The sequence below is a fragment of the Dromiciops gliroides genome, chromosome 4 (assembly GCF_019393635.1).
Source record: "Dromiciops gliroides isolate mDroGli1 chromosome 4, mDroGli1.pri, whole genome shotgun sequence".
Classification (NCBI taxonomy): Eukaryota; Metazoa; Chordata; class Mammalia; order Microbiotheria; family Microbiotheriidae; genus Dromiciops; species Dromiciops gliroides.
This window is the reverse complement of record NC_057864.1, coordinates 415,706,304-415,715,015: the sequence shown is the minus strand read 5'-3', so window position 1 is coordinate 415,715,015 and position 8,712 is coordinate 415,706,304.

Genomic DNA, 8,712 nt, shown 5'->3' with positions numbered 1-8,712 from the left:
GCAGCCAATTGACTTGTAAGCCATGTTCAGTGTGGGCAGTAATATAACTTCCGGAAATGCTCCCACGTGACTGGGAGTAGGCGGTGCTAGGACCTGTATGGGCGGAGCTCGTGATAAGTTAGTTCACTTTTCTGATACTGGACCTTTGCTAGTTTTTCTCCTTTAAGTCTCTGGGGCAGGGCTGGCATAGCCACTACTTCTCTCACCTGGCTCTTTCTAGAGAGGTACGTGTTCAAGGCACCCAGACCCATCAGTTGAGCGAGGCCCTTCCGACTCTGGGTGCTGGAGGGAGCTTATATTTTGCCTGGGGCCGTGCTTTCTAAACTTCGTTGGCCACGCCCCTCTAAAGTTTTTAAAAATTACTACTCTACCTCCTTTTTTTATAGAAATCAAGCAAACAATTGCTTTTTTAAAAAAAGGTTTTATACAAATAAAGTTAAGAAAAAGATTACTGCTCCATCCCACCTCTTTTTATAAAATAAGCAAAGTGCCTTAGTTCAGATTTTATACAAATAAAATTAAGAAGTTATTGTATTTTTATAACAACACAAATATTAAACATACAAAAAAGTAATGTATCAGGAACTTCTAACGTTGAGCCCTTCTAGGTCCATAAGGGCGGTTGTACTGCACCATTCTTGTCTCCAGTAAGGGGCCTCCTCTGCTCTGGACCCAAATACGTGATTTGGACAGGATTCAGTCCATGTAGGAGGCTAGCCTTTAATGAGATCCTTCTTTTTCTCACACTCTTCAACTAGTTACCCCCTCCCCCAACAAATATTTTTATGGTTTCCCCTAAAAATGAAATTAAAAAGCTAATTCATAATAACTAGCATTTATATAGAACCTGAATGTTTGTAAAGTGCTTTACAAATATCTCATTTTATTATCACAAAATAATAATAGTTAATATATCCCTTAGCATGTGCTAAGCACTTTATAATTATCATTTTATTTGATCCTCACAGCAACCTTGGGAAGTAGGTGCTATCATTACCTCCTCTTTACTGATGAAGAAAATGAGGCAGAAGTTAAGTGCCTTGCCTAGAGTCACACAGCTACTAAGTGTCTTACGTCACATATGAACTTGGGTCTGTTTTCTCAACCCCAGGTTCAGCAGTCTGTCTACTGCCCCACCTAGCTTCTTCATGAATCAGATAGGGGACAAATATGTTATTCCTACACAAAAAACATCATTCATAAGATTTTTCCATAAAAACATTTAAAATAGGATCCAATAATTTATCATAACTACTGTTACAATTTATTGGGGGAATAAAACTTAAATCTCATCAGAATGTCATTTGTGAGATTGCTGAGGGGCAGCTAGGTGGCCCAGTGGATAGAGCAGTGGCCCTGGATTCAGGAGGACCTGAGTTCAAATCCAGCCTCAGACACTTAACACTAGCTGTGTGACACTGGGCAAGTCACTTAACCCCAATTGCCTCACCAAAAAAAAAAAAAAAAGAAAGAGATTGCTGATTAGGTGTTTTACATTTTACCTTGTCTCTACACTATTCAAACAATTCTCCATAGGTATCTGTTGGTAAAACAACCAGCTTGGCCCAGTCCTCTTGTTGGTGGTCACCTTATCTAAGAACCCTAGAATGAAATTTGATCCTGAGATCAGCAGTCAGTTCCAATTCTATGGACAAAGAACCTGAAGACTTCCTAAACTTACAAAATAGTAGCCAAGCTTGGACACATTCATTGATGCTTGGTCACTTTGAAAAAAGCCCATTCAAAAGCTCATCTACTGTGACCCTGGGCAGGTCACTTAACCCTCATTGCCCTGCCAAAAAAAAAAAGAAAAAGAAAAAGAAAAAAAAAAGCTCATCTACTTGCATCTATATTCCACATGGCAGTGTTGGTGATGTAGGGGGAAAGAACAAATGCTTTTCCTCTACCGTCTTCCTGAAGAATCTAGAGACAGCTCATTATTTGTCAAATGGAAGATTTGAAGCAAAGAAGCTGAGCCTGAATCTATTTCTTCTTTTAACTAATATGGCACCTAACTCCCTGTTTCTGTCATGGTGTCTGGAGAAAAGTAAAAAAACCTTCCCAAGTTCTTCCAGAATTCCAAGTTCTTTCAGAGCTAAGTCACCCCATATAAACAGAAATAGGCCCAAAAGCCCCCCACTATGGTCAACTAGAGGGCAGCTATATGGTCCAATGGATAAAGTGCCAGGCCTGCAGTCAGGAAAACCTTATTTCAAATTTGGCCTCATATACTAGCTGTGTGACCCTGGATAAGTCACTTAACCCTGTTTGCCTCAGCTTCCTCATCTATGAAATGAGCTGTAGAAGGAAGTGGTAGACCACTGGAGTATCTTCATCGAAACCCCCCAAATGGGGTCACAAAGAGTTGGATACAACTGAAATGACTGGGCAGCAACAACATGGTCAACCAGAAGGGCAGTTCTAAACATCCTTCATGGGATAGCTCTAATTCAAAATCAATCACACCCAGGTATTTACATATTTTCTTTCATTGTATTATTATTATTTTTTTTTAGTCAATTGGGGTTAAGTGACTTGCCCAGGGTCACACAGCCAGTAAATGTCAAGTGTCTGAGGCCGGATTTGAACTCAGGTCCTTCTGACTCCAGGGCTGGTGCTCTATCTACTGTGCCACCTAGCTGCCCCCAAGTATTTGCTTATTGATAAAATCCTTTATATTTTGTATCCTCTAGCTCAGTGTCCCCAACAAGTGAGAATTGGCTTAAACTAACATGATTCATCCTAGGGAGTGAGGTAGGAGAGCTGACCCCAGATCGAGTCAGGTTTCTCTATTGGTCTGTTCCCATTTAGAAATCTTCAACAAAGCTAAGAATTAGGTGATGTTTAGGGTATTCTCAGAAGTTGGTAACAGAGTCCCCTCCCACAAAGGCACTCAGTTACAATATGATTATCAGGTGTGGAGGAGTTTTTGTATGTCCTTAATAGAAACTGAACATACACAAAGGACTCACAGTTATACATAAATACACAAAACACTCAAATATTCTATGAGAGATGATGTTTAAACCCTTGGGAGCTGATGAGATTACCAAGTTTCTATGCAGATGACTTGCAGACCTATATATCTAGTCCAAGTCATTGCCCTGATCTCCAATCTTGTATTACCAATTGCCTATTGGGCATTTCTTTTAAAAAAATTATATTTTATTTTTTCAAAAAGCAAAAGTCCATCTTCTCTTCCTCTCTTCCCCAGTTGAGAATGAAAGGAAAAAACCTGTTACAAACATGTAGAGTCAAGCAAAACAAATTTCCACATGGGCCATGTCCAAAAAAACTTTGCTTCATTCTGCACTCTGAGCTCTTCACCTTTCTATCAGAAGGTGAGTAGCATGTGTCATTATTAGTCTTCTGTAATGGTAGTTGGTCATCACACTGATTAGAGTCCCTAATTCTTTCAAAGTTGTGTGTCTTTACCCTATTGTCATTGTATAAATTGTTTTTCTGGTTCTTTTCACCTCAGTCTATCAATTCATATAAGTTTTCTTCATCATTTGTTATAGCACAATAGTATTCTTTCACATTTATATATCATAACTTGTTCAGTCATTCCCCAATTTATGGGTACTCCCTCAGATTTTCATTCTTTGTCATCTCAAAAAGAACTAGAAATTTTTTTTATATTTAGAGTTTCTTTGTTTTAGGACTAATCTCTTCCTTAATCTATTCTATTATCATCTTCCCTTTCCCTCCTTTTCCCACTTGAGCAAAATGTATTTCTATAACTGACTGCATGTCTCTCTGTGTGCAGTCCCTCTTTGTGACTAGTTTAGATGAGAGGTTCAAGTATCAGTTCTTCCCCCTTCACTCCTTCATTGTTTATATCGATGTCTAGTTTTGTAAGGCCGATTATATGTGATAATTTTCCCCAACTTTCCTTCCTTTCCCCCTCCTTTCTCTTCTCTTTCCATTCTTCTCTTGAGCACATCGAGACATAACAGAATCCTTCCCAGCCCTGTCTCATTGGGCTCCCTTTATGACTCCTGCTTATGATAGGGTTCAGAGGAGATAGTAGATCATTTCCCTATAATTGAAAGCAAGCATTTATTTTTGTTTGGTCCTTTATCATTGTTAATTTGTTTTAACCTTCTTATGGCTTTCTTAATTTCTGTATTTGAACTTCAAAGTTTCAACACAGCTTGGTCTTTTCAGTAGGAATGCTTGGAAAGATTCTTTCTCCCCTCCACCCCAACCTTGTAGCATTACTCAGCAGTTTTGCTGAGTAAGTTATTCTTAGCTATAAGTCCATATCCTTTATCTTTTGGAAGATCATATTCCAAGATTTCTGTTCTTTTTAGGTGCTAGATGCTAAATTATGTATCATTCTTTCTTGATGCTTTACGGTATTGTTTATTTGATTAGGAAACTATGTATTTTGGCTTTGTTGTTTATGGGGGTTTTCATATTGGGGTTTCTTTCAGGAGGTGACTGGCAGATTCTTTCAGTTTCTACTTTGCCCTCTGGTTCTAAGAGATCCAGGCAGCCATCTTTTGAGAATTCTTCAAATTGAGGCAAAGTGCTGCAGTGTATGGAGAGCACTGTGTGAGAACCAAGAAAGCATGAGGTGACCTTTCTGAGATTTCCAAGATCAGATTGGTGTCAGGAAGTTACCTGTATTCATAGATTGGCCTTTAGGTCATGTCAATCAATGGACTTGAATTCAACCAGCCAATTAGCTTGGAGCTGTGTGGGGACCACCCCTCTTCCCATCCAGCAGAGAGCTTCAGCTCGAGACTTAGGATCGGTCTTTTTCTTTGGGGAACAAGCTCAAGGTGGCAGAAGAAGCAGGCCAGGGTAGACAGGTTTCCTATCTTTCAAAACTTCATGTATTTTCTCTTGGATAGCTAGGTGAAGGCGGCTTTCCCTTTCTCTCTTTACTCTTTAATAAATGCTTAATGCCCAAAGACTGGTGCTAAAACTTCTAATTTAAGGCGACCACAGATTTATTTTTACTCGTCACAACTGGTTCTGGAGTCAGGAAGATCTGAGTTCAAATTCAGCCTCAGATGTTTACTAGCTGTGTGACTCTGGACAAATCACTAAATCCTGATTGCCTCCAAAAATAAAACAAACGAAAATTGAAACTTACTGTCTATGTTCTTTTATTTTGTTGGTCATGGCATGTACTCATTCTTTTTTTTATAATAAACATTTTTATTGATAGTTTTGACTTGCAAATTCTATCCTTCCTTCCCTTCTTCCTTCTCTTCCCTGAGGTGGTAAGCAATCAGATAGATACAGGTTATACTTGTGCAATTATGTAAAACATTACCATATTAGTCATTTTGTATAAGAAAACTTGAATAAAAGAAATAATGAAAGAAATAAAAGAAAAAATGAAAGTGAAAAGTAGCATGCTTCAGTCTGTGTTCAGTCAATATCAGTTCTTTCTTTGGAGGTGGATAGTATGTTTCATCATTAATCCTTTGGGATTGCCTTGGATTATTGTATCACTGAAAATAGTTGTCATTCACAGTTCTTCATCATATAATATTGCTATCACTGTGCACAACATTCTCCTGGTTCTGTTCACTTCACTATACATCAATTCACATAAATCTTTCCAGGCTTTTCTGTAATTGTGTTGCTTGTCATTTCTTGTATTACAATAATATTCCATCACAATCATAAACCACAGCTTGTTTAGCCATTCCCCAATTGATGGGCATTCCTTTGATTTCCGATTCTTAGCCACCACAAAAAGAGCTACTATAAATATTTTTGTATAAATAGGTCTTATTCTCTTTTTAGGGAAGTCTTTGGGATATAAACCTAGCAGTGGTATTGCTGGATCAAAGAGTATTGTACTGTGTAAAACGATATGTGTGGTTGCCTTATTTCTGTCCCAAGTTTGGGGGTTAAGTGACTTGCCCAGGGTCACACAGCTACTAAGTATCAAGTGTCTGAGGCCGGATTTAAACTCAGGTACTCCTGAATCCAGGGCTTGGTGCTTTATCCACTGTGCCACCTAGCTACCCCCCAGAGATACTTGTTTCAAAAATTCTTTCATTCATTCATTCATTCTTAGTTTTTTACTCCTCAATTTGTTTGTCAGTTGTTTTTGCTGTGAGATGCCTTACATTTTATTCTATATTTTCAGTCCTTTCACTTTGTTTTAATATTTCTTGTTGTCTCATGAAGTCATTGACTTCTATGTGGCCCATTGTAATTTTCAGGGAGTTTGTTGCTTGGGTGGGGTTTTGTACCACTCGTGTCAAGCTGTTAATTCAATTTTCTAATTCTTTCTTTTATAGCTCTCATTTCTTTTCCAATTTTTCTCCCCTGTAGAGCATCCATTTGACTTATAAATTTTTTTAACTTAAAAACAACAACAACCTTCTTGCTTTATCTATTCTAGGTATTCTAGTAAGTGAATTTCTTTGGTCTAAACTGTGTCCTTTGAGACCGCTTGTGGTTATTTTAAAGTCATTTCCTTCTGGCTTTGTCTTGAGCATCCCTATCACCATAATAGTTCTTTATGGTGGGACTCTTTATTTTTGTTCATTTTTCAAGCCTACTTTCTGACTTCAGACCTAATATTAGGGCCAGGATGTGTACACTTCTGGAGGTCTGGTTCTATTGCTACTTTCTTGATGTACTGAATGTTGTGCTACTCCAGGATCTCAGGAACAGCTTGGGCTTGGAACTGCAAATTTTCAGTACTCCTAAAGTTGTCTGATTTCTGCTTGTTCCTGGTGTGGGTGGCAGTAGACTACTGCTGGACTCAGCTATTATCAACCATCTGAGAAATGCTGCTGGTTCAAAGTAACAGAACTGCAGGCTAGCCTTAGGTCTGGGATTCCTGCCCTGTTTATTCCTGGTTATTTCAGAATGGCCTAGAAGCTGGAACTGAGACCCCATTCTGCTCCTGGGATCTGAGCCACATTGCTGCTGTTTGCTTCTCATCTCTCTCTATATAGTCCAGCTTCTTGTCCTCCTCCATAGAGTTGCCCTTTATAACTATTTTTTTTTAAAGAGGAAGAGAAGAAAATTCGACAAGATTAATTGACATAAAAAAAATCAGACTTTGTATACAATATTCTTCACCTGTCCAATAGCCCTAATGCAAAGGAGTTGGGGGGAGGTGAGGTATCTTCTTATAGCTTCTCTTTGAAGCCAAGATAAGTCTTTTGATTTTGCACCAATGTAGTAATTTTCAAAAACTTTTTAGAACTGGAGGGGACCCCAAAGATCATCTCTTCCTACCCTCCCCAAATTCTGCAGAGGAGAAAACTATGGCCCAGAGCAATTAAGCAAACTGCTGAAGGGCAAAGCTGGTAGGTTTTTTTTTTTTTTAGCTTTTACAAAAAGATATTTTTATTAAGAAGATATAGGAAAATCTTTAAAAGCAGAAACCCTTCCTAAAGCAAAAGTACACTCTCCCACCACCTCAGTCCCTGAAGAGAGGTATTAAACATTTTCCCTATCAAGTTCACTTCTGGATGTAGCATAGCCAACCTTTTGCTTGCAGAATACAATGTTTTGGATCCCAGATCAGTTCATTACTGGGTTGGTGAAACAGGCCAGTCCTCAGCACTGGCTCCTGATGAAAGCTGGTACTTTAACAGGGGGCTTCTACTTGGATCTGGAGTCAGAGGGCCTGGGTTTGAATCCTGCTGCTCCTTACCTGTGAGACCCTGGGCAAGCCACTCTGGACCTTAGGTCTTCATCCAAAAAATGAGGGGTAGGAGGGAACCTCTCAATTCTCTAGGTATCTCTCCAAGACTGGAGGTTGCAGAGAAGGTGTGATCCTCATTGGTAGAGTGAGCTTGCTCATCCAGGAGTTGCCTGTGCCAGTAATCTCAACAGATCCAGCAGGGGTCAAGGGACTTCTCCACCCAGGGTCAAGAGAAGCCAGTAGGCATCAGAGGTGGAGCTTGACCCCCTTTCTCCATGGACAACTCTTCAGTTTAGGCTTCAGGGCTTGTTCTTGTTAAGGGTGGAACTTGAACCCAGGACTCAGAGGTCAGTTCTCTAACTGTGACACCATTTGAGTGCTTAATCTATCAATGATTCTTTTTTTTCTATTTAGAATTTTATTTTCCCCCAAACTACATGTAAAAACAAATTTTAACATCGATTTTTAAAACTTTGTGTTCCAAATTCCCTTCTTCCCTCCCCACCCCCCCTTAAGAATTCAAGCAATTCAATATAAGTTATACATGAGTAGTCATGTAAAACATTTCTACATTAGCCAGGTTGTGAAAGAAAACAGACAAAAACGAAATTTCAGATAAAGGAACTAACAAAAAATTTATGCTTCAATCTGTATTCAGTTCTTTCTCTGTAGATGGACTGCATTTTTCATAAGTCCTTCAGCATTGTCTTGGATCATTGCATTGATGAAAATAACCAAGTCATTCACAGCTGATCATCTTACAATATTGCTGTTATTTTGTATACTGTACATTTCACTGCATCAGTTCATGTATTGTCTTTCCAGGTTTTTCTGATAGCATCCTGCTCATCATTTTTTTTTATAGTAAACTACATTTATATAGTATTTTAAAGAGAGTCAATCAATGATTCTTGTGTGTGTGTGTGTGTGTGTGTGTGTGTGTGTGTGTGTGTGAGAGACAGAGAGAGAGAGAGAGATAGGCAAGTGGGGTTAAGTGACTTGCCCAGGGTCACACAGCTGGAAAGTGTCGTGTCTGAGATCATATTTGAACTTGGGTCCTCCTGACTCCAGGGCCG